This window comes from Neopsephotus bourkii, unplaced genomic scaffold (genome assembly GCF_033783945.1).
Source record: "Neopsephotus bourkii isolate Nb327-2 ecotype Australia unplaced genomic scaffold, CSIRO-AGI_Nbou_v1 NB_1663, whole genome shotgun sequence".
NCBI classification, from domain to species: domain Eukaryota; kingdom Metazoa; phylum Chordata; class Aves; order Psittaciformes; family Psittacidae; genus Neopsephotus; species Neopsephotus bourkii.
Genome location: NW_026902137.1, coordinates 7380767 through 7408352, shown reverse-complemented (window position 1 = coordinate 7408352; position 27586 = coordinate 7380767). Strand labels below are relative to the sequence as shown.

At 40.0% G+C, this 27586-nt stretch overlaps 2 long non-coding RNA genes across 3 annotated transcripts in view; one reads left to right on the top strand and one right to left on the bottom strand.

Annotated features, from left to right (window-relative positions):
- The window catches only part of LOC133224255 (uncharacterized), a 154280-nt gene extending 132062 nt beyond the window's left edge, over window positions 1-22218 (top strand). The window contains exon 3 of one of the 2 annotated variants that reach the window (XR_009728809.1): window positions 22086-22218. This is a non-coding gene — a long non-coding RNA (uncharacterized LOC133224255). The remainder of the gene's footprint in view (window positions 1-22085) is intronic. The other variant, XR_009728810.1, reaches the window with a different exon arrangement.
- Window positions 22219-25123: 2905 nt separating this feature from the next.
- On the bottom strand, window positions 25124-27288 carry LOC133224257 (uncharacterized). The gene is made up of 2 exons (XR_009728812.1): window positions 27185-27288; window positions 25124-25948 (listed from the first exon to the last, which is right to left on the bottom strand). It is a non-coding gene; the product is annotated as an uncharacterized LOC133224257 (long non-coding RNA).
- Between the last annotated feature and the right edge of the window lie 298 nt (window positions 27289-27586).

Genomic DNA, 27586 nt, shown 5'->3' with positions numbered 1-27586 from the left:
GGGAAGGATAAAAAAAGAATTACCTTATTCCTGTTATATTTGTGTGTAAGAATAAGCTTGCAGAAAAAGGTGTTCATGTGTCTAAACAAGGGGTGTGTGTTTCTGAAGTAGTTAGGCTGGGGTTACATCAAATGTCATGCCTCTGTCGGTCTTCAGCATGTATCTGTAACCATAGTTTTCTGTAATATTTGAAAGAATTTTTGGAGATCACAGGTAACTGAGGGTATTTCCTTGGTATTCACAGCAGTGGCAATGCTGAATCTCCTTGCCACTTGTTTGTCAATCATAATCAGACAAGTGGTGCTGGTATCTTAAAATCTTCTGCAAAACAAATAGATTTGTGCTAGTGCCATTAATATTTATTCTTTTGCTCTGCTCTGCATACCCTCCAGTCAATCCTTGGGTCCCCTTTCTACAGTTTGATCCTCTGGAGCTTTACGACTGTTGAAAAAGTCTCTGACTCTTGATCTCAGTATAGACACCTTTTGAATGCAGATGAACATTTGGTGGCCACACCACTGATACTTGATTTCACTGAGGGGAAATATTTGCTTGTTCTTCATAAAGGCATTTGTTAATGTGCTGATAAATCTTTCTGTTTGCAACCACTGGCTGATGTGTAATGGCAGATCTGTCTTGGGAAATTATACACTGCCACAGAGAATGACTAGCCTGGTAGCATAAATGCTGTGAACTCCACTCTGTATCCAGGTGCTGCATTCCCTCAGTAGCTCCTGCGCTGACCCACAGGATTGATTTTGTTCCTTCTTAATAGCAACCTTGAAACAAACAGTCACAGTGCTGTCATCCATCTTCAGGAAGGCTGAGCAGTACGGCTGAAAGTAATTTGAGTACAGAACCACAAGGGTATTTAGGGACAGGATTTCTTTACTGAGATGTACAATTCTCATTTAAACTATTTGTATTTGTGCAAGAAAAATACAACAAAACTAAGGTAGGATCTAGCTTCTTCCCTAAATATGCTGTAATTTTGTATCCCTTGGCTATTGAGAAAGATAAAAGGACTGTTAATTTAAAAGTTGGGTGCTTGCAACATGCAAAGAGTGATAATTATGCTTTTAAACTTGTTTACATAATTGGATGAGCCACTAAAGATCTGATACACAATTGAATTACTGTGGCTCATTGAGTTACTGCATGACAGCTGAATAATAGTAAAACTACATGCATTCTTTTAGCCTGTTCTAAATATGGACTCAAAAGCATTAACTTAAGTCTCTTTCACCAAGATTTACTCCAACTGATTTATCTCTCATTTGTTACTGGCTCAAAGTATGCATTTGATAATTATAGTGTAGATGCACATAGCCTAGTATATATTTGATGCATAGTGAATAATTAAATTGCAGAAAATTGATTCTGTGTCTGAGTTCTGAGGAATGTTTTATCTCCAGCATTCTGGAGTGCAGTGATTCAATCAGAATGACTTTGTATGACAAGGTTTGCAAAATCCATGGGGATGCCATTCAGTTTCAATAACTAAAAGTATGTCCCTGAAACTTTCTGAATATATAGCTTTGTTCTGCTGTATTTAGGGGGTTTTCTTACAGAAATGCTGTTTTCCAGTTGCCACCCACCTGCCTTGCTCCCTTGTGTTACGTTCATTTCTACACTAGGGACCAATGGAGAGTTTTCAGATTCAGACCACCAGCAGCTGTAGGAACAGGACAGAGAAAAATATGTGCTTTCATTACTCCAGATTTCAGTAAGTCTCATCCTCATAAAGAATACCGTTTATTGGGATCCCTGCATCAGTAGATGCTGCTGTCTTTGTAAGGAAGGAAGCAGGCAAAGAAAATATAATGTCCTGGTGATTTTTTTTTTTTTTTTTTTGGTATATAATGACTTCCCACCTGTCTGAAATGAGCTCTGAGCAAGCAGTTCAGCTGGAGGAGCTGTTCTGCTGGTGACATCTCAGGTATTTTTTACACCATAAACTCCTAGTAAAATCTTTTGGAGGAAGAAACTGATCATTCCCAGCAACTCAAATGAATTAGAGCTTTTAAATCTAAGCAGTTTCTTAGAATTGAGCAATGTCAAATTCCCAGCAATGCAACTGAATCATTCAGGATCGGAGTATCCTACAAACACTGAAGGATGCTAGTCTGGTGTAGTTGATATAATTCAAACGTTTCCCATAAGGCTTAGAAGTACAGAATACTGCCGTAAGGAATGGTAAAAGCAATCCTAAACAATTCCTGAGCACTTCAAATGCAGTTTTCCTTTTTGGCTGGGTTACGTGATGAGCTGACAGCTGTGCTTGTGTAAGATCTGATAGGTATCACAAATCCTTGCTGCTAGAGAAGATGAGCTGGCAGAAGCTGCTGAAAGTGATATTACTCTGGGACCCAACTACAGGTACCCCAAATCCCTTCTGCCGTTTCATTTCTGCCTGTGAACTCTTGTTGAAGGTCCATCTGCTCCCTAGCCCTGGTGTAGACCATTATATGCAGCTTACTGCATATAGAAGACAGATCACTCTGTTCTTTCGGGTTATTCTTTCTTGTTTGCTGGGAGTTCAGGTTTGATCTCAGCAACATACTTCTGTGGTAAGGGGTATTCTAGAGCATGTGTAAGCAGGAAACCACACTGGAATATTTCACTAATACCTTTATAATAGATCTGTAGCACCAGTAATTTTGCTGCCTCTGACAGCAGACTTAACTTCAGTGATGAAAGGGGCAGAAATGTTCCATTAGCAATGGAAAATCTCAGATGTCCCCTTGAACAGTGATGAGCACACTTCTTACTTCATTTAATTATGTTAAAGTCCTCATGAGGTGGCCACAAATTCTGCAGTGATAGTAAGAAAACACAGTCCCTGCTTTTTTAGTGTGCGGAAACATCTTCATTTAGGTACACAGCAGTTCTTCTGACTGCATTGAAGGAGTTAGTATTGCTTTAATTCAGACACACATCAGAAGCATATTTCTTTATCTGCAGTAAAAGACTGTGGAACTGGTCAGCCTGGGGAAAGAAAGAGCAGAAGCAAAGCTGTGAGTGATCCAGATCTTGGGTACTGTGCAGGGGTGTCTACACAGCACAAAGCAGCCACCTGAATTACCACTAGGGAGCTGCCAGGCTTGACTTGAGCAGCCCTGCTCAGCAAAGTTCTTCTCAACAAGGCTATTTAGTCCCTGTGGAGAGCTTCACTAATATGATTATGTGACTTCTGCTGTGCAGGATTTCTTGCTCAAAGGTACCTAAAATCTTTACACAGGATTAGATCATATGCCATAGAAATACTGTTAAGGAATTGCTTGATTGTATCCAAGGATATGAAAAGCAGGTGAGTGTCCTTGAGTGTTTTGTAGTGCTCAGATGAGAGCAGTCAAGCAGAAGCAAAGGAGTGTGTGTAGTATAGGCATTCTGCTTGGGTTTGGACTCAACCAGTGAAAGAAATAAGGGATTTTGACATTGAAATTGCCAGCAGACACCACCAAAGAAAGAATCTTTTGCTCTGGATGTTATGGTATATTCCATAAAACTAAAGTCTGTTTTTATTATTGGAACTGGCCATGGTAATACCTTAACTTCTTTCAGAATCTTCAGTGCTGTTTAATTTTGTAGCCTTGTGCCCACCTGGACATGGGATTTTTATACCAAAGCACCTTCTGCCTTTCATTTATCAGCTTGTGTGGTTTTACAAGAACCATTTATCATTGTGTCCTATACAAACCCCTTACTCTGTAGTGATAGTGTCAGACATGAGTGGCGGTATGTGAAAATTAGAATGTGCTGAAGGAATGTCTCTGTTCCTTATTTACAATGAAATATGTGGCTGGAGGTAAAGGTGGATCAGCATGTTCTTGTGCATAGTGATAGATAATTGACATATAGAACAATCAACTACCAGGCCTAGAAATAAGCCTGTGTCTTCTCTGCAGTCAGGCAAAGTCTGATATCACTCCATTCAAATTCTGTTGTGAGCCTCTGTCATTCTATGGGGACAGAGGCCACTCTGTTTCAGTGGAATCTTTGGAAATCCGAAGTGACTTCTCTCATTAGGAACACCACAACTTTGTTGCATAGCTGAATTCCCTGCCTTTCAGTGTAGAGATGTTCTCTGTTGAGCATTAACCAGTGTGCTGGTAATGACAAATAAGGGTTTGGATTCCACGCAAGTGCATTAATCATATCCCTGCTTGTAATTTCCTCTACATGTATGTCCAACTGACAGATGGAATGTGATCATTTGTGTTGCTATGTATATAGTTTATAGAACATCAGTGTAGCATATCACATGGTTCTATCCAAATTTAATGTAGAACTGTAAAGGTTTATCCAGGAAAAACCTGTGTAAAAATCTGGAATAGGACCATCCACTGACAAACATATAGAGTATGTTAAATGGGTGTAAGTGTATGGATAATGGTAAATATATGGATATAACATCTAGGCTATTGAGTATATGCAGTTTCTACAAGTGCTCAAGTGCACTGAGGTAGTGTGCTAATGATCAGGACTGAAGATGACAGGATGGCAAGTGAAGGCTTTGTTGGTCTTTTACAGCAGGTGGACTTTCTTTCTGACTAGGAAAGATATTTTACATATTAATCATAGAATGATCTTTTGAAGTACAATCATATATCAAAGCTGATTGATACCACTGGGTTCCCACAGGTTCCTGTGAGTGATTTGACAAGCAAGATATAAATATGCTACAGCCCTGTACTATCTCTGAGCTTTTTGTCCTGCCTCATGATAATGTTGTTCTGCTCACTCATATGCTGACTTGACTTCCATTCACATCAGCAAGAATGCTGATGGTAGTAATGCTAAGAACGTATGTAGGTCTTGAAGGGATATTAGTCTATGTATGCACAGGATGAAGCGAACGTAAGTCCAGGCTTTCAGCATGTTCATTTTACTTGGTGTTTGTGCAGGCTAACAAATTCTGACTTCTCTTTCCACTTCTCAGACTTGCAAGTAATTAAAATAGTGGCAGACATCACTTCAGTACATGGACAGTGAGACCAAATCAGGTCATAAGTCATTTGAGACTACACTGGTATATATGAACTAATGTGAACTAATGCTTCACAAACTGATGAAGCAGTTTTGCAATACCTAGAGGGTGGCCACAGCCAGCTCATTGGCTCTGGTAGAGAATCTCTCATCAGTTCCAAAACTACAGAATCTTTCATCAAGCAGTTAAAATTAGAATCCTCCAGAACTAGATTGGTAAGAGGATTTAAAGTCTGTCCTTAGCCAACAAATATACGTGTTGTCCATTAGCTGGTTTGTTGGCCACAGAATAGAATACTAAATTATTTTCTCTAGTTTAGCAGTCGTATTTTTTACTTTTTTGGAGTTATCTGGAAACAGGCAGGGATTTTTCTGCATTATTTTTTTTTTTTTCATATTCAAGTTTTGAAGCCTGGGGGATTTCAGCAGTTCTGTATGAGTAATGCAATCCCTTCCTCCCTTCCCAAATATGCCTAAAATAGCACTAGTGCAGATATTTTATTGTTTTTTAAGAAAAATGCCCTTGCCTGGTTTAAATCATAATCTGCTCAGACACTGCCTTTCTCACAGCCTGGGAGATGTTGATCACTTTTGCATTGCACCATTGCGATGTCATCCAAAGAGACAGCAAATATTGCAGATTAATGCTGCCAAAATTGAAGTAATTACTCTCTAAAGTGACAGGCATGTTATTAAGGCCATATGGCATTATGCATAGCTGGTGTAATAACTAATCGGAAACAGCAGTATTTCTAGGACACGAATGTTTGGCAACATATACTTGACTAAGGGTTTAGTATTGTAAATATACGTGTTTCTTGCCAGGAAACCAAGGAAACCACCTATCCTAAGGAAGGAAATCACATCTCCTTTCTAGCAACAGAAAATACTTGTAAGCTTGAAGGAAAGGTGATATTTGCCTTTTTTTTTTTTTTTTTTCTGGTCAGTTGGGACTAATAATGGCCATTATAAGGCATTAAGTCAGGATTGCTAAAACTTTCCATGAAAATTTTTGGTTTGGATGCAGTCTGGAAGTGAACAGGTATAAAATAGCTTCTCGATAACCTTCGTGGAAACTGCAGACACCTCCACTGAACTGGGCACCTTGGGGAGCTAAGGGGACAGGACAAGGTTCTCTTGGAGTCAGGGCAGCTTTGGGTGCAGTACTGTTGTCTTTCTGATCTGGTGCTTGGCACCTGTGGCATAAATGTAAATACCAGTAGCAAGCTTTTCTTGTTCCACATGGTTCTCGTGCTGCTCTAAGCAGAGGGCTGGTTCAGAGAGAATTTTGTTACACCTGTAATGATATAAATGCAGTGGGACTGCAGCATCTCTCGTCTCTGCAGCAAGTCTGACAAACCAAATAGAGGGGAGGAAAGCCGAGTTCACTGCTGGTGAGCAGCCCAGCCTCACACGAGGAGCAGAGCACAGTGCTCCACAACAGGCTTCTCAAAATTTCTCATCTCCTCTTCCTCTTCTGCGAATAAGACAGCAGAAAGATGGGTGTTTGAGGCCTCGCTATTTTCTATCTCTTGCATCTGACTTTCATCAAGGCAAGGTGTCTTCTGCTTCAGTCTAGGTAGCAGAGTGAAAACGAATAGCTAACCTCATGTCAGAGTAAGTACTTGAGCTGGCAGTTTTCCACTGTAAAATTGGGCTAGTTATTTAGCCTGGGAGTTGTGAGGGTCATTTACCATTTATAGAGTACAGGAGAGCTAATACGAGTTAGATGTTTTATATGCACCGTAGCTATGTCCTTGCTAACTTATGCTTCTCTTCAGCCCTAGAAATCGGTTAAACTTGTGAGAAGTAGAGGAAAAAGGTATTTCTAATAATATTTTTTCTTCACTCGTACTTGAATTACTAAGTAGTCATGTACCTGACTTTGCTTTCTCAGGGCTTCAGGATATTTTATTGTTCCCTCAGAGATGGCACAGTGAAAACCCTGTGATGCTTTTTAGGGAAGTCTCTCATGCCACTGATACTTCACATGTTTCTGTTACAGAATGTTTAATCATGCTTCTAACATGGGTTTGTTGGAGGTTTTTTAGCATCCTTTCAACTTATTTGTAGGCACTTAAAAATGCTAAATGTTCTATTTTTTTTTGTTTGTTTGTTTTTTTGTTAATGCAAGGAAATGGACACAAAATGTACTTTGTATATGAATGAAGTTCTTGAAGGACAAATTCATACATGCCATTGCTCTGTAATTTGAATGTGGTTAGATCATAAATTTAAACTAAACCCATAGTAGGTCAGAAATTAATACCAGTGAGAGCAAGTCTATACAGACAGCTTGATTTGGTTTTATTGAGCTTGCAGACAGCAGATTATAGTTTTACTCCTATTTGCATATTCTGAGAAACAAAACTGTCCTTTATCTGGGTTGTCATATTCTGATTCCATTCACTGGAATCCAGCATGGGGATGTGTTGCTCACAGCTGAGTTAGAGGATACCAATTCCTCTGTTCTTGGGTTGGAGAGGAGAAGGAAAGCTTCCACTGGAAGTCTCTGCCTTGGTAGGACTTTCAGTCCAATATCTAACGAGTAACACTGCTGTTCCACTTGAGCAGGCTGTCAAGTTAAATGTGTTTCTGGAATGATGCTGCTGGCACAGCCTGCTTGATGCATATTCAATGCATGTATTCAAGTAAAATAAAAATGAAATCAAATGTGTGGTGAGTATGTGAGCTGCAAAACCTTGCGCCATTTTTATGACTACCACTGATGAACTTGGGTGTTAAGCTGTATTTCCCTAGAGCAGGAAGAGCGACCTCTGGTGTTTAGGCTTGCAGCACTAGTACAGTCAGGCTTTCTGGAGATGTAAATTAGAAAATACAAGACTACATTTCTATCTCCTGGGGAATAAAGACAGAGTGAGAGATGAGCTCTAATTGTTCCAGCCTGAGGACAATGAAAGACCGTATTATGGTGTTCTTGCAAACATAGGTTTTGTTGTTTATTTCCGTACCTATGTTGTAGGCTGTATGGCAAAGACCTTGGTTGGAGATCCAGAAACACTCAAGTGAAGTGAAAATCTCTGCAGACATCTATGAGTTTTGGACCTGTCTTTTCACAGGTGTGCTGATGTTCTAGCTTCTAGCAACTAGTGGCCAGGAGCTGATACTGATGCTCTTCTACAACTGATACAGACCTCCTGCTGAATGGGAAAAGTTAGTGTTGACTCTAGGAGCTTACAAGAGCTACAAATAGGTGAAAGATTTTCCTGTGTAATGCTGTTTTGCCTTGTCTGTGTTAGAGGGTTTAACTGAGCACCTCCTATTGCTGAAACTGGGGTTAAACCCTGTCTGATCTAAGATCATGTGTTTCTCTCACAGAGGTAACTGCAAAACAACCCCCTCTTCCATTTAGACAGGTATGAAAAATGCTTGAATGAGGCAGATCAGCTTCTGTTTACTGCTTAGCAGGTGAATACTTTGTGTGCTGGAGGGCATGATGAGGCAGAGAAGGAAACAGCAAACAAGATTGGAAGAACAAGGACATCTGCTGCTTAGAGACAAATCTGGTATAATTGGAGTAACTGAAATGTGGCCAGTTCAGGAAATAGGCTGTAATATTACATTACAGATAGAGTTTAAGGACAGGCAGTTCTCACTGAGGAAGGAGGAGGAGATATGACAGGGTAAATGAGGAAAGACATTATGCTGAAAATGGAATAACATTCACATGGGTAGCAACTCAGAGACACCTTGAACTTAAGGGTAAAGACTGAAATGGTAAAACAGTTGTAATAGAAAACAATTACTGATCTCCCAGGGCTAGGTGAAAAGACAGATCAGGAAATATTTATGCAGATGGAGGACTGTACTTGGGCTAGGATATTAATCATGAAACTGCAATTACTGTGACACTGGATGGAATGAGAATTACAGAGGGACTTAGGATGCTGAAGCTGTCTATTGACAGATTTTATTTATCCTGCGGCTTGACAACCTACAAGATTAGAGGCCATTTGGAAAAAGTTGGAATGGTTAGTAAAGGGACACATTTGTCGATGCAGTGCTCAGGTTGGAATGACATCAGCTGAAAGTCAGCATGGAAGGAAATTGATGTTGAGCGTGAGCCTGATTCTGATTTCCAGATGTGGGGAACTACATGTTCCACTGTACTCTAAAAGCTGTAACTTCTGGGTGAATGGCAGTGGATGTCCTTTTATTGAATGACATACCAAGTAGTTTTCAAAGCTGGCTGTCCTGACCAGTGTTTGAAATCACTGACCCTAGTGGGATTTAGGTTTTTTTGTCATAAACTTTGAAGAATATATAGTTGCTGTAAATATGATTTCTGAGTAGGATCAAGGAAGGAGGCAGCAAGCAGGTGTGTGGCCGAAATTGCAAATGCTTAGCTTTTGTAAAGGGCACATTAAAAAGGAGAATTATGCTTGTTAATTGGGGAATAGATTACAAAATATTGGAAAATTTAAATCAGTTTGTCTTGATTAGACAAAAGGAAGAAAATTGGCGTTTTTAAAGGAAAACATGAAGAGGTAGACTAGGTAAGACATTGTGAAGTAGTTCCTTCTCATGATCGAATATTAGGTTGAAGTTAAATAAATAGGATTTACTGTCACTGTGGCACATTACTCCAGTTATAGTAATCACATCCAACACAAACACAACTTCTAAAGCTTATCATCACTAATATATACCATATATATGCAGAGTAGTTTGCAGTAAGCCTGCAATGGTCAGTGATTTTCTGGACCTTCTCAATTTGCCTGCTAGTCATATGATCTCACAGACTTGAGTTGTGCTATGGCACCTGTATTTGTTGGAGCTAACCAATTCTCTCACTAAAACCAGTTAACTCGTAATTTGTTTGGTGTATTCAGGCTAATAGCCTTGTATTTTCTTTGAATTTGTGACTGTATGGGGGTAAACCCAGCAAGCTGGCACTGAAGAGATGAATCTTCAGAACTTCATCAGATGGTAACTGTATAAATCTAAACCTATATACAATCAATGATGTTATACTACTATATATATCAATATATAATACTGGCAGCAAAGCTATAGGAGGGCAGTACACAAAGAATGTAAGAAGTTTCTAAAGAAACTTCCTGAAAGTAAACTGTGTGGGTAAATACTGGCTAATGGGAGGAAAGTCTTCACTTTTTCTCTTGATCAAATAGTGAAGTTTAACAGTAACACTTTTTGACGTGCAAATGATAACACACTATAAAGCAAGTAAATATTAACGCAGAGTCTGTCATATCTGTCTTTGGATTGCTATAAGACAGGATGATAAAAGGCTAATGGAGATAGAATGCTAACCTCTTCTGTGGTGTTTTCTTTTATGCTATGGCAGTGTGCTTCCATCTAGCTGATGCACTGAGGTACCTAGTGTTGACATATGTTTCCAATTCATTAAGAGACTAAAGGCTGCAATTAATTAGATGTTATCACTGAAGTAGCAGTTGTCACTCTCCTTGGTGACAGATTGCAATAGCTACCCAAATGCTAGTGCAATCTTTCTGAAATCAATGGAACTGTGCAAAAGTTTTCTCAAAAACCCTTTCAGTACCACTTCTGGTCTAGCTCTTTTGAAGGCATTGACAGTCTCTTCAGACAGGTTTGATCTGTAGCCATCACAATGAACTTCATTGCCCCTTAAGATAAAAAGAAATCCTAAGTGGAGACTCTGTGCATCCACAACTAGCTAAAACTGGACTGGCTTTTGTGGATGCACAAGAATTGCATTACTTACCCTCTACCCTCTGGGTGATGTGAATTTACTCCACCATGCTCCAGGCTGTGCTAATGTGAATTTTCAGCTTCTTGGCCTGAAATGAAGTTCAGCCAGCTTGCTTGGAGCACACACAGAGTATGCTTGCATTTACTTGCAAAATACCTTATTGATACAGAGTGATACAGCATAAAGCTATTGAACTTAGGATGTCCTACCTGCAGTGCTTCAATGTAAGCCTGAAGGATGCCATAACTTTGAAGTGACTGGATATATAGGGTGATAGTGGAAGTAGCTAATGCCAGCCTGCAAAAAGACAACTTAAGGAATTGTTCTGTTTAGGCAGTAGAAGGAATTTAGACTGACAAGACAGGCATAAATGCTTTTTCTCTGAGAGGCATATGGCAACAGAGTCACAGGGCTCAGTCAGACCGCTGAAGTCATCACATATACCTATAGAAAGCAAAATGACAAAGATGCAGAGAAGGTCCTATTCTAAGTCTGTCCTTACATCATCTGTCCTGCTGAAGGTTTTTAAAGCCCACAAGACATGATTTGCAGCAAGTCCCTTACCTTGTCTTACAGTGACAACCCATTGTTAGCTAATTGGTAGTGTGTATATGTAATGGTGTAATGAATATTTGATGTAAAAATGTCTCTCTTGGGAGCTTCTGTGAGCTGTTTGCTAGGAACATTCATCGTTACCTTTGAGATATTAACTCTACATAGACAAAGGAGGACTGTTAGATTCCTCCATACATTCTGCCAGATTCTTGGATGGTAAAAATAAGCATCTGTCTTCTGGATTGAGATTAATGGGGCAGCATCAATTATACCACACATGGATCTGTCATGGTAATTTAATAAATGTATAGCTCTTTTATTTCCAGAATAAATATGATTCTGAAATGTGGTTATCATTAGTACCTTTGAGTAGCCACACTGAATTCACTGTATCTTTCAGCAGTTTTGTCTGGATATTTCCTCTGTAGAATATTTATAGAACCTGAGCAAAACGAGGGAAATAAACCATTTCAAAAGATTTTTTTTGTGCACATGCTTTTTGCAGGCCATAGAGTAAGAATTTCACACACAGTCATACAATTCCTACTGCTTCTTTCAGAAGGCAAATTCAGGAGCGATGTGAGTACGGTGGGAAGGTTGGCGGGGGCAGAAGAGGATTTACAGAATGCACCCTGGGTATGCTCTAAGGATAGCTCAATATTTGATGTGCTCTATGTGTAAAGTTGCAAGGGGGGAAAAAGGGTACAACACTAAAGGGCAATAGCATGGAGGAGGTGCTTCTAAGCTCTGTGTTTAGAGTCACAGCCATGGTACGGGAATACTGTGCGTTTCGCTGTGGAGGTGCCTGAGGGAAGGTGGTCTTTTTGCATATTCAAGTTCTTTCTAATGTACAGGCTTTTTGAGCATATTTTCACAAATAACATTAACATACAGCTGCTGAATGCCAGCTAGAAATGTGTTGTTCTTTCTGCAATATGCAGATGTGATTAGTGCTAAAAATACTACCTCAGTGAAAGCTCTGGGAGCTGTATATCTTTCCAATAATTTGTCTTTCTTTTAGACACCAAAGAAATAGTAAAAATAGTCACAGAAACAAGAAAAAGAGCTTAGCTCTATTCCTTCTCTATCTGCAATGTATTTTTATTCACATAGCTCTAGCAAGCTGTTTTCTGAATTTCTTCCCCCCTCCCCTAAACGCCTTGTCTGTATTTCAGAGTACATTCTTCAGGCTTTCTTACTTATGCAAAGGGAATTACCGCCATCTCCTGGTCAAGCGACGGGGAATAACGAAACGCCTCCGCCCTTTCGTGAGCTGTACAGTCACCTGGTCCCTAGAAGCAGGGTTTTTCAATGCGGATCTCCATGGACTTAGTGCAGGCTTGTTACTATACCAGTTATTTATCTGACCATTCAGAGAACTTAACTCATCGTAGGTTGGCAGCCTGGTCCAGGGGGTCCTGACATGCTTCCATCAGTGTTCACATGGTCTTGTCTCTACTCGTGAGTGGAGACAAGTCAATTATCTGTTCTATAAAAGGAGGACAATTTACACATTCTTTCATTAGCCAATGTCTTAAACTTCTTCGACAGCTCTTTATGCTATAGATCAACATAAATTGTGTCTATACTGTTATTTTTGTTTCCTGAAGTGACTGTTTCAGCGCAGGCCATTCAAGAGTTTAAAATCAGCTGGATTGAATGGCTAAAGGCACAGTTGAATGCCATCAGTTCCTCTCAACTAGTCATATATCGACAGTAAGTGCCTTGTTTTCTCTATTTAAATTTAAATATCTCTGTTTAAATAATACTCCTGCCAACTGCACATGAAAGGGAGCATAATGATTACCTTTTGTTTACTGGAAAGAATCATTTCTGTAAGGCATTTATGTTTACCCTAAGAATTTAATCCTTGGTATGATTATATCTTCTGTGATCTTTTGTCATCAGAAAATTCTGGCATATATGTAAGCCATCTTCTGTATTTATTTATCCAAACATGAGTTTGGAATGATAACTCTTGATTTTTGCCTTCAATAGCTTCCTTTCGTTGTGGCCTTGAGTTCAGAGGCAGAATTAATTAAAAGACCCTGCTCAAGTATAGCCACCTTTGGAGTGAATCTGCCAGCCAGTAAAATAGAAAGGTTTATCTTCCATATGCTACTATGTGTTGTCTATTGTGGTGTCTGGAAAATGCTGTTAAGTAAGGAGGCAAAGCAGAAAGTACTGTTACAGCATTGTGAGAGTTTGGCTTGTGTTTGACAGGCAAAAATAATCCTTCAAGCCTGCAACCAGGTGCCTGCAGCCTTGCACAGTGTTGGCTTAACATTGTGCTTGTTCCCATCCTTTCAGTGCTCTAATTTCTCAATGCTCTCAATGGACTCTATATGCCAGAAAAATTTTGTCCAGTTCTTCTCTACAAGAAGACTAGGAGCAATGTTTAATCTTATTTTTCATTATTCATAGTTTCCATTCATATTTACAATGAAGTGCAATAGCTTTTTATTCCCCACCTTGTCTGTGGGGCTTAAGGGTAAAGGATTTTGTGTTTAATGATTTTCATGTTCTTACTTCTTCAAGAGCAGAGAGTAATTTATAGAATTCTTTTCCCATGCTCAGTAGGTCTCTGCTCATCCCATTAACTGTTTCTGGTAAACAAATGATCTCAGAGCATTTTGTTATGCCCTGAAGATGTGCATGTTTGTATCGTATGTATTAGCCAAATGTTCCATAGTACAGGAAAAAAAAACAAATGCAGCAGAAGAGATAATTGTAAGAAGCCTGTCACCAGGAAATAATTTAGAAAAAAGTCAAACCCATCCTGGTAAGTTTGGGTGTTGTTCTTTTTTTTAATTATCCTCTACAGATGTACAAGATTAATGCAGATTAAGATTTTGATCTGTTTTTGATATAAAGCCTGACAACAGCAGACAGCAAAGCAGGAATGATAGCAGATTTAATCATGGGGTTTGCCCACATTCAGCAGACCAGCGGGGCACTCATTTCAGAGACTCATAAGATTATTCTTTCCCCCCTGTGTAATCCTCTGCCTGCTTTCTGGTTCACTGACAGCATCTGAAGATGTGTTTTGATCTGATGTAGTGCCACTAACAAAGGATTTCTCTCTGGACCTTGTCAATGATAGAAGTTGCCAATGATTCTACTTCTAGCCTGGGAATTGATCTTTTATTTCAGAAAAAACACTTGCCAATCTTGCTGAGCTGGGAGTCAGTGAAAGATTGCACTTGTTTTCCTGTTCTCTTGTATAGCACCTGGTTTTTCTGTTAGTCAAAGGATGAACCCAGTGAAGACAGCAGTGATTTTCATCTGAATGTTTTTCACCCTTTGGGTTTACTGTCAAGATTATACTTTCTAGATCTCTAAATAGTACAGGGCCATCGTGTTCCTTTATACTGAAAAAGAAGCCATCATTTCCATCTTTTCATGGGGTCCTTCACCTCGCTTAACCTCCTCATCTTCCTCTCCTCTCCCCTGAGGTTTAAAACTGAAGGCTGTGATCAGTATGCAAAAGATGATGGGTGTTACCAGACAGTTTTCACTATGCCTTTGGTGGAGGTACAGGCAGAGCTGACAGGGTAGGTTAGCCAGCTGCTCATTGAGTACTTTATCACAAACTTTGTGTGCTTACCAAACAGCAGTCAATGGTGGGATAGTGAGTCCTCCAGCTTCACACTGAAGCAGGGGAGAAGTGCTGGCATGAGCCATTTGTTCAGATGTAGGGCACAGAGCTGCAGCTAGGGAGGTGATGGTCAGCCCCTGCAATAGTTGACATCCTTACCTGCCAGCAGGCTTCTTCATAGTCACAGTGCCTGTGGCTGCGCTCCTCAGCTGGCCACCAGGAAAATCTTTTCTTAGGTACATCTGTGTCCAGAGTTGCAGAAAGCTGAATACCAGATGTAACTGAAGTACCTCAGAGTGGAGTTACACAGTGCAGAAAAGGCAATACAACAGCTCATTTCTGCTCAAAGGAGGACAGACGGCTTCCCCCACTCCTCACTCTGTGCTTTCCTCCATCACCTTGTACTGATGCATTGAACCTTGCTGTGAGCTGATTCAGCTTGCTAACTGAGCAGGAAACACACCAGTGAAAGAATGAATAGATTTCTGCTGAGTTAGTGACTTGATTCAGCTCACAGAAAAGTCGGATGAGAGCCAAACTGCATGGGATGGGGCTGGAACCCTGCAAGCTGGACCTCTTTGGCTCTAGCAGTGGCTCTCCATGTACACTGTGTACCCTTGCTCTTAGGCAACCAGCCTGTTTGACCTTATGTTTAAGCATACATTAGCTGCTTTGCCAAGCAGCACCTACAACCAAAGGAAGGGATTTTTAGGGAACTAAATTAAATTAATAAAAATCTGCTGTTTTCTGTAGAAGCTTTGTCTAGGGAAGGACTAAACAAGAGCTAAGGATTTCAGTATTGCAGGACGTGTCAATCACTTGGGTGGATGCCAGCCTCTCCTCGATGTATGTATAAAGTGATGATGTTTTGTGGTTCTGCAAAGACAGTTATTAAAAATCTCTTCCATATAAGCTAGAATATTGTGAAGAAACTATAAATAGCAAAAAAGAATTTATTCATTTACAATCTGGCATATTTTCATCTTTGTTCTACAGCATCCCACATTAAACCATACTGCAGCACTTACAGCAGGACCTAAACCAGCTGTATACAGGGTGATCTGAATGCAGGGAGCCAAATTTTCCTTCCTCTTATACTGACTGAACTTTTGCTGCTTTCATCAGAGACACATTTTTAAAAGGCTTAGCCAAAAACTTTTTAGATCTTGTTGATGGGATTCATCTGTAGGATTAGCCACTGATCCTTTAGAAGTGACTTTAATATCAAATGATCGTTCTTCCTGTGAGGAAGCAAGCTTAAGCAGGAAATAATGCATCCTGACATCGTTTTGTGAAGCAGTCATCTCATATGGTACTTTCAGTCAGGAAATGAGAGAATGCCTCAGTGTCCCCCTTGGCAGTCCCATGCTCTTCACTGTTTTGTGAAAAAGGGGAAGAAAAACGAAGGTGGTTAAAACACAAATCCCCTTTTAACGCTGCTCTGGCTGAGACTTTTACCTTTTTTCACTTTTATTTTTTTACTGCAAGAATTGATGAACTATAAGCAATTGGGAAGAGAGAGCACAGGTTGTGCACTTAGTCTTACCATCTGACTTAGTTAATCTTTCAACATGCAGCCTATTCTGAGCACTAACTCTAGTGAGTTTATTGGAACACAGGGTTAAAGTGAGAAACTGGAAACAAATGTTCTCTGTCTAAAGGCCAATCAATAACTGAATAGTTTGACAGTCCCAAGCCTCTGCCACTTTAGTGTAGTTGGAGTGTATGGAAAAGACATTATGTTTCAGCACCTGCTAGTATCAACTTTAGTTGTTGGTGATACTCCTATGAATACATTCAGGTTGTGCTGAATGTATTTGACAGTAATGTGGAAGGAGTGGGAGTAGAGGGTTTTGCTGTCTTTTAGATCTATTTTGAGGGATTTTGCAGTTTTACACAGATGGCAGTTTGCTGTGTATGTTGGTTTTGAGACACACATGGAACCTCTCAGTGTGTCTGAAGACTTTTACAGGCTGGACTGTCTGAAACTAGTGAGGCTGACCAATTTTAAAGCTAGTTATGGGGAGTCTGTAGAGACTCCTCATGGAGTAGTCCATCAACTCTGATTTCTCCAGATGAGCAATGGGGGGGTGGAAGTAATATTACTGGAGAGATTTTATGCAACAAATCATGTGAATGATATAATATGGAAAAAGATGTGACCAGTGAAATTCATTTTTAAGAATCACCTTTAATAGTGATCATTGAGTTGTATTGATAAAAAATTGCTTTCCAAAACCTATTTCCTGTGGTTCCTGGATTATTTGCTTCTTACTCATAAGTGGGGAAAATTTATTTGGAGAGAGCAAGCCTGGAAGGGATTTCCTTCATTTCTGGTGGCTTTCAAAGGTGAGAAACAATTTCATACCTATTTGAGTGTCAGTGTCAGCTGCAGTAAAGAGTATCGCCAGGAAGACCAGTTTAAAGCAGTTACAACTAACTGGCCTGCTTTGTCATTACAGGGTCTGTTGAATCTTTCTGCATAGGAAAGCTAAGTTCTCTATGTATCTCTTTCAGAAAACTCATTATTTTATGTGTGTGTGTATAGCTACAGGGATTAATCTTTTGAAATGTCCTACCATCAAACCCATCCAATTTATCCTGGTGGAGCTATCTCAATATTTACTTCTTTTCTCTCTTTAGGGGATCCAACTACTTCAGCCAATATTGAAAACTTAGCCTAGTATTCTTAATGCATTCTCCTTTCAGCTTTAGGTATGGACAGCGTAATTGTAAAGAGATGCTGGAAATGTCTTTGATTAATAAGGTTGTTTAGTTTTAATTCTGCAGCCCCTACCATTTTTCAAAATCTTGACAGTGCAAATTCACATCTAGTAAGGCATTAATTTGGAACAGTGCTTGTGTCCTTTTATGAATTCCTTAAACAGGAATTCAGAAGTATGTTTCCAACTGTGATAAGAACACAGCTTTGGTGCTTAGCTAGTAGCTGGCTGGTTAAGGAGGAGAAACTGCCTGCACAGACTGTGTGCTGACAACCAGCAACTTACTAGAAGCCATAAGCAAGGTGGCTTGGCCCAGCAGAAGTTGTTTCAGGCTGAGAAAGAGATGAGTCTTATTCTTTCCTTTGCTCTCTTGCCGTGTAATTTACCTCCTCTATATTTCTTCCCATGCAATGGTTATTTATCAGCCAGTAAATGCACACGCCCTGTAGTTGCTATGGATTGCTAATGCAGAGGTATGCTGGACTTGTGGCTTTAATTCCATTACTAATTGAAAATTGGGAAGTTTCCTGGAACCTTTATCAAAAAGAGGATATACTAAGTGGGACTGTGGTTTTGTAAGTTGTGGCTACTTGTCATAAATTCTTTCCCCCTGACTGTTTTTCTGTCTGAAACAGGCTGTTGAAACCAGCAGTGTTTTTACTTACTGCTGCTAAATACAGGTATTTCTGTGAGATTTAATGGTTTTTAGAATTTATATTTATCCATGAATAAACCTTATCTAGTAATGAGGAAAGAAGCTAAAAATAGGTGGCTTCCTATGGCTTTTTTTCATCTCTTTGAGATCAGACTCTGGTCTTAACTATAAGGTTAATGCAGATTCTAAACAGTATTGCTGACATTTTTTCATGGGGAGAAACCTACAAACTAAAGGAAACTCACTTGATGGAGGGAGAAGCCCAGAGCTGCTTAACAAGAAGCTTTCTTGGGGTGTATACAGAAAGGAAGAGCAGGAGGAACAGTCACAGAATATAAAGTAAGGAGAAAGCCTAGGCTCCTGTGAAACACAGTTATTTCCATGCTGCAAGAGAAACTTCTTGTATGGCACTGGGCATACTGCTTGCATGCAGGTTCTCAGGGTTCTTCAAAAGAGTTTGGAGGCCTCAACCATAAGAACAGTTCTTGTACTGCTTAAGTTTCAGGGCACCTTGCAATTAGTGAGGTTTTCTGCTACGGTTTCTTTTCCAATGCTCTATTGTTCTAGTTTCACTATGATTGCCATGGAATTCTGAGCTAAACTTTCCAGGCAGTGGTCCACATTTAAAACCTGACTTTGTACATCCAGTGCCTCATCACTTTTTTTTTGTGTGACCAGTACTCTGCAGTTATTGATGGTGAATTTTAATTGCCATTTAATCACTTGAGCCGCTTATTCCTGCAATGCTCTGTTGCAGCTCTGTTCACTTGCCCTTGGATTTTGTTACTCAGAAAAACATTTTCTAAGTTGAATTTTTTTCACAAGCCTATTTATCCCTTTTTTCAAATCATCAGTGAACAAGTCCTGGCAGGCCCCAAGACAGATCTGAGAAGTGCAGTGCTGGTCACACCTATCCAGTGTGAAAACTACTTTTTGTCATTTGACAATTCTAATGCAGACATTTCAGTTGAAACGAAGTCTCTGAGCTCTTGTTGTCATTTCCCAGTTGTGCAGTCGAGAAGCAGTGTTTCTTACTTAAGAGAGATGCTGTGGGCATCAGTACATTTCAATATTATTGGAAGCTAGTCAGGAACTTGAGTTAGAGGAGAAGCAGATACAGCATGTGCTGTATCCCAGAGCTGGCAGCCACAGACTGGGAGGTGAGAGCCCTTCCAAGGCCTGGCAGTAGAGATAATATCCTTAGTGAGCAAGGGAAGAAACTGTTTATTTCACTGCAGCATCTCTGGGGAGAGTAGTATGGTCAAAAGTATGTGTAATACAAGATGAAATATGAGAGTACCACTAAATACAGCCCTATGTTGACTACCTGGTGGTAGAAATCCAGCTGAGGCCCTCACTAACCTCTAAAGCTAGAGGAGGATGTTGGTAAATAAGGATTGTTTAAGAAGTAGGTGTGAAACCCCCAAGATTCTAAGAGCTGGCAAACTTCTGTTCCGAACTTTGTAATTATCTCCTCTTTATAAAAATAAGGGAACCACAGCCATGGTCTAGACTGCATCTCAAAACCCTCCTGTAATTCTCTAATGAGATATGGTAATAAATGTAGTCCATAAAGTACTTCTGGCTAATTCCATTATATTGGCTCCTCCTTTTTATCTGTTAAACTGCTTTTAAAGGCAACTAAATTGCCTTTTAAAGTTAGATTGCTTTAAAAGGTAAAAATGCTTCCACTATTTTCCTAATCTTGACTTCCTACTTAAGCACAAAGCCTTTCAGGTAGCTCAGCTCAAGCCTGTTGGTTGTTGCTGGGTTTGGGTTATGTATGCTCTATAGCATTGTGATTCCACCAAATTTAGGGAATCTACATTTGATTTACACCAGAGTAGGAACAGAATAGGACCCAAAGCTTCTTATTTCTTGGAGCAAGACACTGTGTTGCACTAGCTATAAAATTGTTTCTATTTCACAAAACTTTATTAAAATCTCCTCTAAAATAAAACAGAACTGAGTTCACGTGGGATCAGAAATAAATGATGCGTCCATTCCAAGCGCTGCATTTGTGTGATAGCTTCATTAACTTCTGTGCAATAATTTCCAGATAAATTCCATCAAAAAAGCAAGTATTCAAGCCCCACTAATAATACGAATTTGATTTTGCACATTAAAACTGGGATAAAGCCATACTAATTATTTTTAATTATCTCAAGATGAAAATACGTCACTGATGTAAGTAATTATGTAAGTCATTTAAAGCTGATTAAATAATAATGAGTCTTTGCTCATTGCCTTCAAAGTGCTTGCAACCAAATTTAATTTTAAGCAGGATCAAGAAAATAATCACTGGATTCAAACATTAATTACTAATTTTATTCCTAATTCATTAAAAACAGACCTTTTTTTATTTTTTGCAGACTCTGCAGGGCATTAATTGACATTTTACAAAATGAGTCATTATTTTGGCATGGAGAAGTATTTTTCAAACAGTGAATCATGAGTACCAGAAGGGATTGGTAAAGAGCTCCAAGAGAGCTTTGAGTTCTTAGGAAAAACAGCTCTATTTAGAGCAGCTTGGCTGCTCCAGGTTGACTGGAAAAGTAGTTGTAACCCTTTGCTGTTCACACTAGCCAGGGAGGTGCTAACTACCTTTAATTACTGGCAATTGGAGAGTTCCTTAAAGCACCAGCACCTTGGTTGAGACAAACTGGAGCAGGATAGGCAATGGTTAAGGTCAGCTTAGAAGTGTCAGGATCAGGTTTACGGTTTCTTTCCAATCAAGCTGGAAATAGAGAATCTGAGCCATTTGTTCAGGGTTTGGTCCTGGAATGTGCAGCCTAACAACTGTAGGCCTGGGTTTGTTGGTTTTCTTTTTGTCTGGTTTGTCTACACTAGCTGGCCTCCTGTGGTAGGAGCTGGGGCAAATGCCACCACCCTCCAAAAACTTGATCAAGTTCTGGATTGCAGTTTCCTTTGGGAAAGGTCTGCCCTTTCGCTATATAACTATAAAGAGTTTAACCCAATGGTTAAGTGGTTCTATATGATAGATTAAGAAAAAAATACATTAATATATCAATATTTTTTTTTTAATATTAGTAGATCTTAAACCCCAGTGGGATTATTATAACGATCCTGTAACATACTGACTGGTATAACCCATGGGTTTAACCTCTTGTTCCTGTAGGTAGAATCATAGAATAGTTAGGGTTGGAAAGGACCTTAAGATCATCAAGTTCCAATCTCCCTGCCGTGGGCAGGGTCACCTCGCACTAAATCCTGCCACCCAAGGCGGAGCATTCACAACCTCCCTGGGCAACCCATTCCAGTGCCTCACCACCCTAAAGGGAAAGAATTTCTTCCTTATATCCAATCTAAACTTCCCCTGTTTAAGTTTTAACCCATTACCCCTTGTCCTATCACTACAGTCCCTAATGAAGAGTCCATCCCCAGCATCCCTATAGGCCCCCTTCAGATACTGGAAGGCTGCTATAAGGTCTCCACGCAGCCTTCTCTTCTCCAAGCTAAGTAATTCAATAGCTCAATTTTGTTCAGTCAGGTTGTGTGCTTTTTAAGTCCCAGGTGATCAGGACTCTACCTAAGGGACTCTGCTATCATTTTATCAATATTTTATAGAAATACAGAATAGTTTGGGTTGGAAGGGACCTTAAAGCTCATCCAGTTCCAACCCGTGCCTGAGCAGGGACACTTCCCACTAGACCAGGTTGGTTCAAGCCCTGTCCAGCCTGGCCTTGAACACTGCCAAGGATGGGGCAACATGTTCCAGTGTCTCACCATGCAAATGAGTAAGAATTCCATTCATACTTGTAGGAATATTTCCTGTTTAGCCCACATTATCATACTTAATTTCACCCTTCTCATCTTTTTGGTCCTCAGAAAATCCATCTTAATTGTGGCAGAGCTGGGCGCAGCTTCCAGGACTGAAGAATCAACAGAACTATAGTTTCAACAAGGAATCATTTAAATTGTGAAGGAAAACCAGCAAAAAAGGTAATCTTTATTCTTTTTGTTCCATAGAGAACATATTATTTTGTATTCACTCATAATGCTGTCAGCCATTCACTAGGCCTTGAGATAAAGGGAACACAACTGAAAGTAGGAACCGAGATGTTCAATGCAGCAAACACATTGTCCAAACATTACCTTTCTCTCAACTGCAGTGACCTGAAACAGTGTGTGTTTTATTGGAGCTGTATAGATAGCAATGGATAAGCCTGGAGTACCTGTTATTTATTGCTTAGCAGGGGGAAGTCATGTTATGTTCATTAAATTGTCAGTGTAAAACAGAACAACCCATACAAGACAGACATTTATTTTAATAGAAAGCTATCTGTAAGATGGAGACAGTTAATCACTGCAGAGCACTCCAGCTTTTTGATGAGCACAGGACGACTATTAAAAAAAAGAAAATTGGGAGTAACACTGATGATTAAGGCCATATGTCAGCTGTAGCAAAAACTGCCTATCATAATGTAGTACACAGGTGGAGGCTGGGCAAAGAGCACAAGTTCTGTGTCTTCCTCCCAGCTTTCCTATGTACTTGTGCCTGCAGGAGGTGGCAGCACCTGTCCTGGCAGATTTAAATCCCAGGTTTCCCTACAGGGCCAGTTTGGAAGCTGGTGGTCCCCGGGGTGCCCTGGCCTGGCTGGGCTGCAGCTGTCTCCCTGCAGCTGATGGCAGCAGCTGGTGAGCTGAGAGCAGACAGCAAGCGCAGTGTGCACTTTGTCAGCAGGGCTTCAGCATCGGTCCCTGGCACTCTAAACAGCAGCAGCAGCATGAGCCACTGCTACTGGTGGCTGTACAAGGAGAAAGAGGTGTCAGAGACCTAAAAATAGTACCTGTTGCTTGAACAGGGACTATTTACTCTTTTGCCCTGTTGTTCTCAGGCAGCAGAATTCTAGTTCTCATCACTTCAATGTAAGCCATGGATGGGATTAGTACTGGGAGTACCAACACATGTTCTTGTTTGAAGATTCCCTGGTGCTGTTCTTTGCTCAGGACAGTGTATGAGTCCAACCTAATGAACATGCTGTAAAGATTCTAAGGAAAAGAACTGGCACAGTCCCAGTCCATGCCCCTCATCTCGCCTGAACAGTAAATGGAAAAATGCAGAGATCTCAATTGATTTCCAGTAAGCAGGCAGTTAATTCCTTTTCTAGTGATAGCTGATTGCCCAGGTGATTAGGATCAAAGGAGAAAGCAGGCTGGAAAGAAAGCCAGTCAGATTTACCAGGGAAAGGACAGGAACTTTATAAAAAATGATGCTGATTACTGACATGAGAAATGTTGGGCTCTTGGAGTGTTCAGGAATACTGGGCTAGGGATCTTACTGCACTCTGTCTGTAAGACTGCTTCAGTGTCCCTTTCATGACCTGCCTTACTCTCAGGAAGTAAAGCTTATCAGTTGAGGTCTCTGTTTCTTAATTCAGATTCCTTATGCTCATTTACCTTATTTTTTGATTATCTTCTTCCTCCTATGTAGAAGTAGCCTCTGAAATAGAGCAATATCTCCTCAGACTTGAGGCATGACCACAGTGCTGCATTGCTTGTTAGGGAGAAGGGTGAGACATGCACTAACTGCCTTATTCTCTGATCTCTTTTTCTCCAGCATGAAACATTATTGCTACTATCTATGGCATGTTGGCTTAGTTTGTTTCTCTTTAGTTTCTGTCCTGGTGCCACGTATTCAACTCTTTCAAGGCGGAAGCAGGCCTTTTGTTCAGGAGGTACTGAGTAGCACCTCTTGAAGTTTCTTACAAGTGAAGCGGAGATCAAACCACGGTTAAAAACTTAAAGAGGCTCGTCCTCGCTTTATAACAATGTTCAGGCTACTACACTTTGGGGATTCAGGGAATTTAACAGGGTGATTTTGGCTGAGAACTAAACCTTAACATATCTCCATATGCAATAAAAGGATAAACCAGAGGATCAGTTTTCACTGCACAGGAAGCTACAAACAAAACTGTTCTTGAATCTCTCCTTTGACTTGTTAAACTCTTTTGCTATGAATAGAAGGAAGCCCAAATCATAGTATCTTGATCAGGGGCATGAATGGATTTAACTCTTATATTATTCTTTTCTTCCTTAGAAACCTGTTGAACCCTTTCAGGTATGGATATGTAATCTCTTTGGTTGATTCTTTCAGTGAATGGGAAGTCTACCCCAGTGTAAGCCCCTGGATACTGGAAAAATTAATAGTTCCCCTTTTAAAGACAGCTGATAGCTCTGACAAGCTGGTTGTATCATCAAAGGGTAGAGTAAGGTGATCAGGTATGCCTGGCTGGCTGTGCGGAACTTCCTCACTCTAACTGCTGGATGCAGTGATACAACACATACATAATGGAAATGATAGTTGTAACCATTCTGGGGATTGTGAACAAGTGTAGGAGCATACAAAGCTGAGTTTTAATGCTCTGAGGGGAAATTCGGGACCCATTTCAGGTGCACAGCTAGGCAGCAATGCATTTCCTGGCTCCAGTTTTTTGTCTTTCTTTTTGCAGAGGAAGGGAAAGAGATCTAGATCTTTAATTCATGTCTTGTAAAGGCAGAATGCAGTTTGTACACAGCAGGGAAGAGCTCTTCTAATTGTCCCATATCCCACAAAACCAGAAAGGATTTGAACATCAAGTAGTTTTCTTATTTTCTCGATCTTCTTGAAGTTCAAAAGGTCCTTAAACCAATAGCCCAAGTATTTTAAATAGCCCCATAGAAATGTCTCCAGTTCAGATAGCTCTCCACCTTCCACACCTAAGAGGAGTGCTCTGAATACTGTCTGACAGCAGACACATTGCTGTGACCACCTGGGCAGTGTTTTCTGAATGGCTTAATTTCACCTCCGACAACCACAGAGCACACAGCACACCAAACAGCCCAGTAGCACTAAAAGAACCACGTGGATTAGATGATACAACGCAAAAAGTTGCACAAATTATATTAAGACTTTTATCTTAATGCAGGATACACATGCTTAGTTAAAAATACCGAAACATGAAGAAAACAGTAACACTATTAGTACACTGGAGTCCCTCAAATGTAACTGGAAAAACCCTCTCAAATATTCTGTACACTTTTTCTTTTTACAAAACATTTGAAAATGCCAATCCTATAAACTGATATAAAAATATCATTTCTGTAACATTTCCCTAAAACCATTGGAAGTTCTGTTTCATGCAAAACCAAACTATACATTTCAGCATTGCCCCCCCTGCCCAGACGAGGTAATTGATCTTAGGTGCAAAATGAGCTGCTGTAAATGCAGTAATGCTGTAGCAGTCCTACTTGAGCTCCTATAGCTGATCATCAGTTACCTGTTAAAAGCCTTTTAAATATGGCCTAACCAATGGTCAGCCTACTGTGGCCATGCCTCCCCTTTGTAAATGAGCAAAAATGAAGGCCTTTCTGCAGTCCTCTGCAATGAATTGTTTGTTCTATAGTGTTGTGCTAGTGCAGTGAATCTCATCTTATGGTTTTAGTTCATCTGGAGACATCTTTGAAAGGTGCACTACAAACAGCAGACTTACTGTTCTAAGATAATCAGGTCCTTTGTCTTCAATTCTGCTCTGAAGTCAGTGTAGGCTTCAGAATGCAAAGGCAAAACCCATCCAGCTGATCAGGGTCCAGCTACCAACAGATCTTTCTTCTGGCACGCTTGAATGCAACTGTGCAGCACAGCCTGATTCTCAGAGTATATGCTGACATTTAGCAGGACCTTAAATAAACAGGATTCTCCTCATGCCAAACTGTGCGATAAAAGAATTATCAATTACTTTACAACCTGAACAGAGCTTCTCTGAAATCCACACTGAGTATCTTCTTGCCAAGGCCATGTTTTTAAAATAGTATTCACCTAACATTTACTTATGTTCTGAATTCTGATATTCTTTAACTCAGGGAGTTGGAACTGCTGAAGATGAGGGAGTCTGAAGAAACTTCACTTGAGTTTATTCTTCCCTGCTAATGAAAACTAATGTTAAATTAGTTTCCTTCATGGTATTAATGCATTGTCCTTCTAAATCCTGAAATGGGTCCCAGCAAGTACTTCAATTGTTCTTTATACCAAGTGCTCTCAATTAATATACTTATGGGAATTCGAAGCAGAGAGTTTTACATATGTTGTGATGTCTGCCCTTTTTTCCATCTAGTTTCCTGTTTTTCAAGTCATTAGAACTGTATTATATATGTAAAGCACCGACAGTTTTCAAAGCCGTGTATAATTTTTCTCCTTTGAATCTTCACAATACCAGTGATAAGAAAGTAGTTCCCCAGTTCCCTCCTCAAACTGCAGCTGGGAGGAAAAGGGAATTGTAAAATTCCTTTTGCTGTTTGAAGGCTTTTCTTCCCTCTAAGATGATCAGCTACTATGGACTCTGCTGAATGGCAGATTTGAGCTTCATATTTGAATGCTCTTGTGCTACACAAATACCAGGTTTAGATACAAATTGTACTGGGCAATTTGATTAATCAGTGATATCTTACCAGTATGTCTATGTGCATTTCTGAATAAGCTGGTCTGATGAGCCCTTTGTTGGGTTAGAGTTTGGGGTTTTGGCCCTTTTACCAGTGAACCATAGCCAGGTGCTTAGAAGCCATGTCAGGCAGCTATAATGTCAAGGGTTATGACAGATGAAACAATGCACATGCTGTAGGAATGGTTCAAATTATCTTTACATTGAAATTCTGCTTGTTCAGGCTTTCTGGTTTATATCTTAAAATGGCTTTACAACTAGGAAATATTCCCAAATCAGCACTATTTGGTGATAAGACAGTGTGACAGAGGAAAAAAGATTTGCAAGAGTGCATGTGGATTTTTCTTTCCAATGTTTTTTATCCTAAATGGAAATGAGAGGTATCCATGTCTAAATCTGTGGCTTCTGATCTAAAAATCCCACTCTTTCAGTCTGAAAATGACTGCTGGAATATGAAAATGACTACTGCTAACAGACAGCCAAGGCCAGGATGTGAATGGCAGTTCATACTTTTGCAAATGCCATGGACAAAATCAGACAAAGTGGGTCCCGTGCACAATTCCTGTTGTAGCCAAATGGGGCTGGATGGGGAAGGGCCGCCCAGTGTCCTGTGCCACCTGCTTCATCTTGTGCAAGCTCCTTTGTCAATGTTACTTCTTTTTTCATCAGAGCCTGATTGGGGGAAAAAAAGGTTTCTAGGCCCAGAACAATTTTAAGACAATATTTTTCCCTGCTTGCTTCTACTCCTTTTTTTCCTTGTGGCTGTATTTATGTTCATATAGAACTGTCTTTACCTTTCTCATCATTTTCTTCTTACAAAGATATCAGTAGTTATTGGCTAATGAATCAAGCTTTTCTGGTCTCATCTTGCAGAACTGTATCCACTTTATTGATACCATTTTAGTATCTGTC